Source organism: Stegodyphus dumicola, chromosome 5 (assembly GCF_044657685.1).
Source record: "Stegodyphus dumicola isolate Sdum_Otavi_A_Nest chromosome 5, ASM4465768v1".
Lineage (NCBI taxonomy): Eukaryota > Metazoa > Arthropoda > Arachnida > Araneae > Eresidae > Stegodyphus > Stegodyphus dumicola.
In genome coordinates, this window is record NC_140772.1 from 234443331 (window position 1) to 234452228 (window position 8898).

Consider the following 8898-nt stretch of genomic DNA (forward strand, 5'->3'; position numbering starts at 1 on the left):
CTAAAATAAGCTCGCTCAGATATTTACTGGCGCGTATTTTAATGCGAGATGCTCAAGCTAGAATATAACTTTAGAATATAAATAGCTGGTAAAGAGTAAATAACAGCAAGATGTGACTGTCAGAAGCTCTAATGTAAACGCTCAAAGTGCCCACGAGCGGCGTCGCTGAACACTGGTCATTCGATCGAGGTTCGAATCTCTCGAACGATCTGGCTGCATGAGCGTTTCCGTGGTTTTCCGCATGTGTAACGCGTATATGAGCCACTTTCTTTTAGAAAGTCCTCCACGAAGGCGTCCCTCCTCTTAGGCAGATAGACCTCGAGGCTTTCCCTTAATCAAATGAAACCCAAAACCAAACTTACACGTTCAAACCCCTCAGCTTGAATACACAAACAGTAACAAAATTATATTCTGGTAAGAACTACGGAAAGAAGGAAGTGCTTTGAATACTTGAAACGTATTTTATGTTAATTAGGCTGTTATTCGGATTTAGCCTAAATCCTAATAACTAAGGCCTAAATCCTAATAACTGTCTAATTAACATAAAATACCTTTCAAGTACATGAAATTAATTTCACTAAAATGCTGTAAAAGGAAGCCATCTCTTTGGACAATAGTTCTACAAGTGTAGACCGGCTTTTACAGGTAAGGTAAGTAATCCAGGAAGAGAGAGAGAGAGAGAATAACTCTGCTTAATCTTCAGGGAAAACTACAGATTATCAAAGTTGCTCGTAGTTCAAGTTATAAGGTATTTTCTCCTTCCTCTTGCCATGCCTTCATGGTGTAACGGTCAGCAATCTCGGCGCGTATTCGAGAGGTCAGGGTTTCGAGTCCCGGTGAGGGCATTACTCATTTTTCATGACTCCTGTTCCAAAATATCTTAATGTCTTTACAGTGGCTCCCGAACTGAAAGATGGAGGGTGATGATTCTCCACCACCAGGATTTGGCGATTGGGTCCCCTAATCTCCACTCGCCCTTTAAAAGGGGGAGTATATAAGGTATATTCTTCCTCCTTTAGGCACGCCGTCGGTGTGTAACGGTGATCACGCTCGGCGCGTATTCGAGAGTTCCGAGTCCCGGCGAAGGCACTGCTCATTTTTCATGACTCCTGTTCCAAAATATTCTGATGTCTCTACAAAGTTTTTGAAGTTTTGAAGAAGGGATTTTTATAAATATTGAATCGTTATCTTAATTTTTAGCTTGCAGTTTATGATTTTTTTTTTTTTTTTTGAAATTTTCTTTTCTAACTTTTAGGTAGATAATATAAGTAAAGGTTTTCAGAAGATGTAATATTGAATCTTCGATATTGTCAAATGTTCTAAATCTCGGTCATTATTCGAAGATAAACATTAATTAGATCACTTTCTAAACACTTAATCAATTAATCTATGCCATACTGGACTCACAAAAAACGTGTCGAGCTACGGTAATTATTTTGCAAACGTTAATTGCTCTCTTTTTGATGCAGCTTTGTTACTCTCAAAAATCATGAAAACGAAAAAAAGCGAGAATTAAAAAATATATAAACAGATGTTATTCCTTCGGACATCGTAGAGAGAAAAACGTGGGACAGAGATGTAATTGTACGAAATGGTTCACGTTGAATTATTTATTCACGTCACGTTTAATGTAGATGACTTACTTCGAAACATGTTCTCGGACTGTAAGCAGACGACACACTGTATACAAATTTTTCTGCTGATTTTGAGATTAAGTGCTTTTTACGTTTGTAAGTATAAGTTAAAGTGTCCTAAATAGAATGTTTCCGACTTTTCATTTCTGTCTTTGTCAAATAGTTTCCTCTTACCCTACTTAAAACGTTTTTAGTCATTCTTCAGAGTAACTAAACGTCGTTTGGTTCAAGTTCGTTGCATTTAGATAAGAGAAAATGCTCTTCTTTCATAACCGAAACATTGAGTATTTAAATAATTGTAAACAAAAGAGTGAAGTTTCTGGACGAGTCATGCGTTTGAATGTGTACTCGCCATGTTTTTCATACATTCAAGCACAGAAATAAAAGCTGTTAAGTGTGGAAATAAGGAAGTTTCCTTTTTGAGAATTATTTTCTCGAACGTGTTCTATTGTTGGGAATTAATTTCGAACAATGAAAAGAAATTAATTATTTTCAGCTTCTTCAGTTGTTCGAAACAACTGCGGATGCAATTTATTACATGATTTTTCAATATGTATGTGGTAACAACTTATTCCTCCGAAGAAATCGATTCATTATTCGTAGAACAATAAAACAGTTTTTTTTTATTTTTAAAATTTTTTTTATTATTATTTTTTTTTAAATCAAAGACGTAAATATTATCCCCGTAAAAATATAATATGAGCGTTAATTATATGTTCTGAGTCTATATGTAAGTAAGATCGGAAGTAAAAGGAAGCAAGATGTTGCACAAAATTATTTAAAGTGTATCGAAATCTAATATTCAGAAAGCAGATACTTTTATTTTCTGCACTTCTTACAGATAAAAGATTTTTTGAAAAAAGCAGCAAAACTTATAAGCTATTTCACCCGCCTTCTTAGCATGCCTTCGTGGTCTAAAGGTCAGCACACTCGGCGCGTATTCTACAGGTCTGAGATTCGAGTCCCGGCGAGGGCATTGCTCATTTTTCATGTCTCTTGCTTGGTTCTGCGCATGTCAGCGGCCATATTGGTTGTGTTTTTGTGTGCTCCGTTAAAAGTGCTAAAATCTTGGTAATTATACCACTTGTGTTTGTGAAAATGTGATTCTTCCATGGATTACTAGTTCCGGTTGCGATATTTGTGGTGTTTCTCTGCGAAGAAGGGAAATCTCCGAGGATAGGAAGACTTTTAAAATTGTTGCTGTCCGCCGCCCTCATTTGCATATCCTGAGTAAGCATTGTCTCTCAAGGCTTTTATATACTGTGCTAATAACTTTTGAGTACAAAATAGGATTTTATATCTGTTTCTCTACCTATTTTTTTGAAAATTGTGATTTTGGTACATGTATGAAAAATGTTATATGCATTTGTAATTCTGAGTAAGCGTTAGGCTTAGTGTGGCGGATATATGTTGACACAACGAATTTGGTGCACCATCTACAAAAGACTTTCTGCCTGCCGAGAGGGCTAGATCAAACTTTTTGGTGCATCGATTTTTGAAGTCTTCATGCCCGTTGGTCGATTTGTTTAATTTCCTTCAGATAATTCAAATTTCTGCTTAAAAAATTCTGCTAAACACAAAGTGAGATGGTTCGTCCAAAAAATAAAGAGCCTAAGGGGCAACGCCCCGACAATGAGACGCAGTCGGCCAGTGCTCCAATAATAGATAAGATACAGAAACAGAGCAGTACACGACAGCTAGACGTTGATATAACTTTGGTAGATGCCAGTACAGAGTATCAAGAGGCTTCAGAGTGCTATACTAATCTAATTGGATATTTAAATAGAGACGACATTTCCACAAAAGCAAACAAAAAGATACGAGGTTTCTTTGACCATATGTTAAGAATAGTCTCGAAGCAGAGTTACAAAATTGCCAATTTGGAAGGACAAATTGAACAAACTAAAAATATAGAGACATACATCCAAGGAATAGTCGCCACTCAAAAGCTGTCTTTTGCAGAAGTTGCAAGATCTCGACGGCCATCCAGAAGTAGTTCTAGATCTAGACGATCACAATTAAGATCACGGCAAGAGACAGAGCATGTATTACTAGTCTATCCTAAGACTGAGGGTAGTACATCCGACGAGGTAAAGGAGAAGCTGGTGAAGTACATAGATCCAGGAAAACTCAAAGTAGGCGTCAAGAATATAAAGAGAGTTAACAAAGGAGGGCTCCTAGTAGAAGTTACGAAAAAGGAAGAACTGGCAATACTTGAAGAGGCCATAAATGAAAATCGGAAGCTGAAGGACGTAGTGGAGACGAAACATCCACAAAAAAGAAACCCCAGAATAATAGTCTACAATGTCAACGAGAACATTAATAAAGACGAGATAGTAAACTTCATTAAAATACAGAACACCGACCTAGCAGAAAGTGAAATAGAGATTCTGTTCGCCATGAAGGCCCGCTTTGGACAGCACTGGGTTCTATCTATAGACCCAGTAGCTTTCAAGATCCTTATGAAAACGAAGAAATTGAACATACAATGGTCAAGATATAACGTAAGGGAGTTTATAAAGGTTTCGCAATGTGTCAAATGCCTTGGGTATAACCACCCAGCAAAATATTGCAAGGAAGATAAAGTCTGTGCCGGATGCGGCTCCACACACCACGAGAAGACCAACTGTGACCAAAAAGCAGTCAGCTGTGTCAACTGCACAAAGGTGAATAAACGATATAATACAGGCCTCGATGCCCAACATGATAGCCGAGATAAGAAATGCCCATGCTACTAAAAGAGCTCGAAAGATTAAAACAACGAACAAATTATGGATAGTATCCAAATAATCCAGATTAATCTCAAGCACTCCAGGAGTGCAACAGAAAACTTAAAGATAAATTTTGAACAAAACGACAAACTCAAAGTAGCATGTATCCAGGAACCGTACACAGTACAGAACAAACTGTACGGATTCCCCACAAAATATAGGAAGTTCTACTCTCGAACAGACGCAATAACTGCAGTGATTATAGCGGACTCAAATCTTCCAGTTCTGGAACTTTTCAGCTCTCCGGAGATTATAGCGCTTGCAATAGGCAGTGACTCAAGATTTATACTAATCACGGTATACTGTCCTCCATCGCGAGATATTGCACCAATCCTGACAACCCTAGAAAGGTTTATGCAGGACAATAACAACATGACTACAATAATTACCGGAGATTTCAATGCCAAAAGTCCCCTATGGGGCTCACATAATACGGACACACGAGGCCTCAAAGTATGCGAATTCATTGCCAGCACTGGACTATCGATAGTCAATGAAATAGGGGATACGCCAACCTTCGCAGGAGTAAGTGGTAACAGCTGGATTGACCTCACACTTATCATAAGCAGAGACAGAATCCGGATCGATAATTGGAAGGTAACGGACGAAGCAAACAATAGCGATCATAATAATATCTATTTTGACGTCTCCAGCATTCATTACCCAACATGGAGAAGATCGAAAATCAATGTACGACATACCGACTGGCTAAGTTTCAAAAGGTATATCTCAAAATCTTTAGAAGACCCTAGAAATCTGACAACTATCGAAGAAATCGATAAATATGTAAGAGAAGTTACCACTAGTCTTCACGAGATCTATCAAAGAACAGTTCTCTCACATAACTCGAAACCAAGATCGCGCACCTGTCCATGGTGGACAAAAGATCTCACTATTCTCAGGAAAAAGGTCAGAGCAACAAGGAAAAGATTCCAAAAAACAACTGGAGAGGAAAGGACCCATAACAGGCTGCTTTACCAGAGGGTACGTGCACAGTACCGGCAAAAGATGTATAAAGAAAAGAAAAAAGCATGGGACATGACATGGAACAAAATCACTGTTAGCTCTCCGTTCGGAACATACTTCGATCTAGCTAAAGGGAAGAGCATGGATCCATTACAGATAGGTTCAGTTCAAAAAGAAGATGGCACAATGACGAACACAATTGAGGATACAATTAGAGAAATCATGAGGTTCCATTTTCCAGAAGACGACCCCAACGAGGACTCTACATACCATGCAGATATTCGTTCCCAATCAACCGAGATTCCAAACTCGGAAGACGATCAGCCGTTCACACTCGAAGAAATGCAACGTACGATAAACTCAACACGCCGAGGTAAAGCTCCTGGGCTGGATGGCCTCACGATTGAAACCATTGAAGAGCTTAGGCTCGCGGACGACAAACAAATTCTAGCACTCTTTAACAAGTGCCTTGAATTAGGTTATTTTCCAAAGGAATGGAAAAACGCAGAGCTAGTATTGTTCCAGAAAGAGGGAAAACCAAAGTCCATGCCCAGTTCTTACAGACCTATCTGCTTACTCTCAGCGTGGGGCAAGGTCCTTGACAAGATGCTTACGCAGAGATTAACGTATTACCTGGTCAAAAACAAACTACTAAACCCCGCCCAATTCGGGTTTACTAAAGGGCGGAGCACCACCGACGCCCTCAACCGTGTTCAAGACATCATCTTAAATAACAGACAAAATAACCTCCATACGTGTATAATATCGCTTGACGTAGCTTCCGCATTCAATAAACTATGGTGGCCAGCGCTCAAAACAAAACTAAAAGACCTGCGATGTCCAAAGAATCTTTACCAACTGATCGCAAGCTACCTCACAGAACGTCAAGTGACCTACAAAAGAGATGGCTTAAATATCACGATGAATTACCACAAAGGAGCCCCACAGGGGTCTAATATCGGACCCATCTTGTGGAACATAATTGCAGACTCAGCGCTGAACATCAACTTTGGAGACAATGCCAAGATACAAGCTTACGCCGACGATATTATACTCATAATAGACGGTGGCAATAGGACAACAATAGAGCGTAAAGCAGACGCAGCACTCAAATTGCTTGCAAAATGGAGTCAAGACAACAAACTGTGTTTCAGTATTGAAAAGACACAGATGATAGTCTTTCCAAAAAGTTCAAAAATAGACGCGAATCCACCACGCATAAAGTGGGAAGGGCATCCATTGCGACGCCAGAATACCATTAAATACCTCGGATTCACGCTTGATAAGAAGCTCACGTGGGTATCACATCTTACGGAAGTCCGAGATAAGACGCATCGAATCATCAATAAACTAAACAGGATAATCACAGACAAGTGGAGCCAAAAGGGGCGCCTGTTAAAACATCTATACCTTAATGCAATTGAACGCATGATCCTCTACGGCTGCCCAGTCTGGATGAATGGCACAGCAAGAATATGTCAAAAACTACATCAAATACAGCGAGTAATCCTGTTAAAAATCACCAGTGCGTATAGCACCACATCAACCGCAGCACTTCAGGTCTTAGCTGGCACGCTCCCACTCGACCTAAAAGCAGAATTAGAAAGATCAATCTATCGACTTCTACATTACAAAGAGGACCTTCACACTAAAAAAGATTTACATCTATCATATGCCAGCATAGAAAGCTTCCAAGATTCCCCTAACTTACACCCAGGAGATCTACCCATCCTTTCCTGGTGCAAATCGCCACCCTCAGGACAACAAAGAGAGATTTTTTCTGACGGTTCAAAAATTTCAGGACGAGTAGGGGCAGCGCTCACGGTCTTTTCGAACAATGAAGAAATTTATCAAGCACAATTCCGTCTAAGCGATCATGCTTCAGTCTTCCAAGCCGAGTCCCTAGCACTCAAAGAAGCAGCACTATGGTTAGGTACACAACCAGCAGCTCACACTTCATTCTTCACAGATAGCATGAGCGTTCTGAATGCGCTGAATTCCTTTCCTCCAAAACATCCACACACGGCAGCACTTAGAGAGATCTTCTTGACGTTAGGCTCTTCCATACCTTTAAAGATCAACTGGATAAAAGGACATACCGGGCAGAAAGGCAACGAACGAGCGGATGAACTAGCTAAGACTGCAGCTCTTAAACCAGAAATTGACAAGGAAGTTCCGCTTTCCGCAGAAGTTGCAAAAAGGCTCCTCAAGACAGCATTTCAAGAGACATGGGCATCACGATGGCAGGAAGAAGAGACAGGAAGATTTACTTACAACATCTTCCCAATACCTTCTCTCAAGAGGCTGAAATGCAACCGACTCTTCCTCCAAGCCTGTACCAACCACGGGAAATTCCCAGCGTATTACAGACGTTTCCTCAGACGGGACGTCAACTGTTCTTGCGGTTTTCGCGGGGAAGACGCGGACGCACTTCATTACCTGCTCTCCTGCCCTCTGACAGAGCACCTTCGACAGCAGTTCTTTCCTTCCGACTACATCACATATCCTGTGAATAGACTGTTCACGGACTATTACTGCAACAAGGGCATCTTAGAGATAATGAAGCAAGTGAATGAAAATAATTATATCCAAGAAACTACAGATTAAAGTAAAATGTAGAAAGGCGGCCTAACCGTCAGATTGCTAGCAATGAATAGGATAACTTCCTAACCCTGTAGTGCCATTAACTCAGTTTGGCGGAACAGGTTAAGTAAAGTGACCATATGTCTCTTGCTTCGAAATAACCTAATGTTTCTACAGTGGCGCCCGAACTATAAGGGTGGTGGATGATGATTCTTCACCAGCAGGATATGGCGATTGGGTCCGCTAATCCCCACCTGCCCATTAAAAGGGGGAGTATTTAAGATATTTCTCTCGTCTTCTTAGCATGCCTTCGTGGTGTAATGGTCAGCAAACTCAGCGCGTATTCGAGAGGTCCGATGTTCGAGTCCCGGCGAGAGCATTGCTCATTTTTTATGTCTCCTGCTTCGGAAAAAAAAACTAATCCCTCTATAAACTATGATAACAAATGAAAAAGAAATTTTTTTCATTTATTACTTTGAGGATTAACTGATGCCGCGCATTTTGAAATAATTAATAAGCTTAAAATACGTACAGTGTACTCAGTGCTAGCGAAGTGGGTCACGGATAATTGAAAAGAAAGAAATAAAGGATATACTAAACTATCAATTTTCAGGCATGTTGTTGTTGTTACAGTCGATAACACTTCGGCAAAATACCATGGCTGGAAACGTCACTGAGAAAGGAACGCAAGGCGAAACGTCATCGTACAAAGCATCGCGGTTGAAAAGAAAGCAAAGGTAAAATATCGCAGTTCTAAAACTTCGTCGTCGAAGATAAGTGGTTAAAAAATATCGCAGTTTTGAAACATCTTCTTTAAATATCGTGGTAGAAAATAAAACACCGCACAACGATAACATCGCAGACATGTGTTTTCGAGACTTTTACAGCTGTAAACGTATTTTTGCACAGTGATTTATATATATATATTTAAATATTAAAGCTAA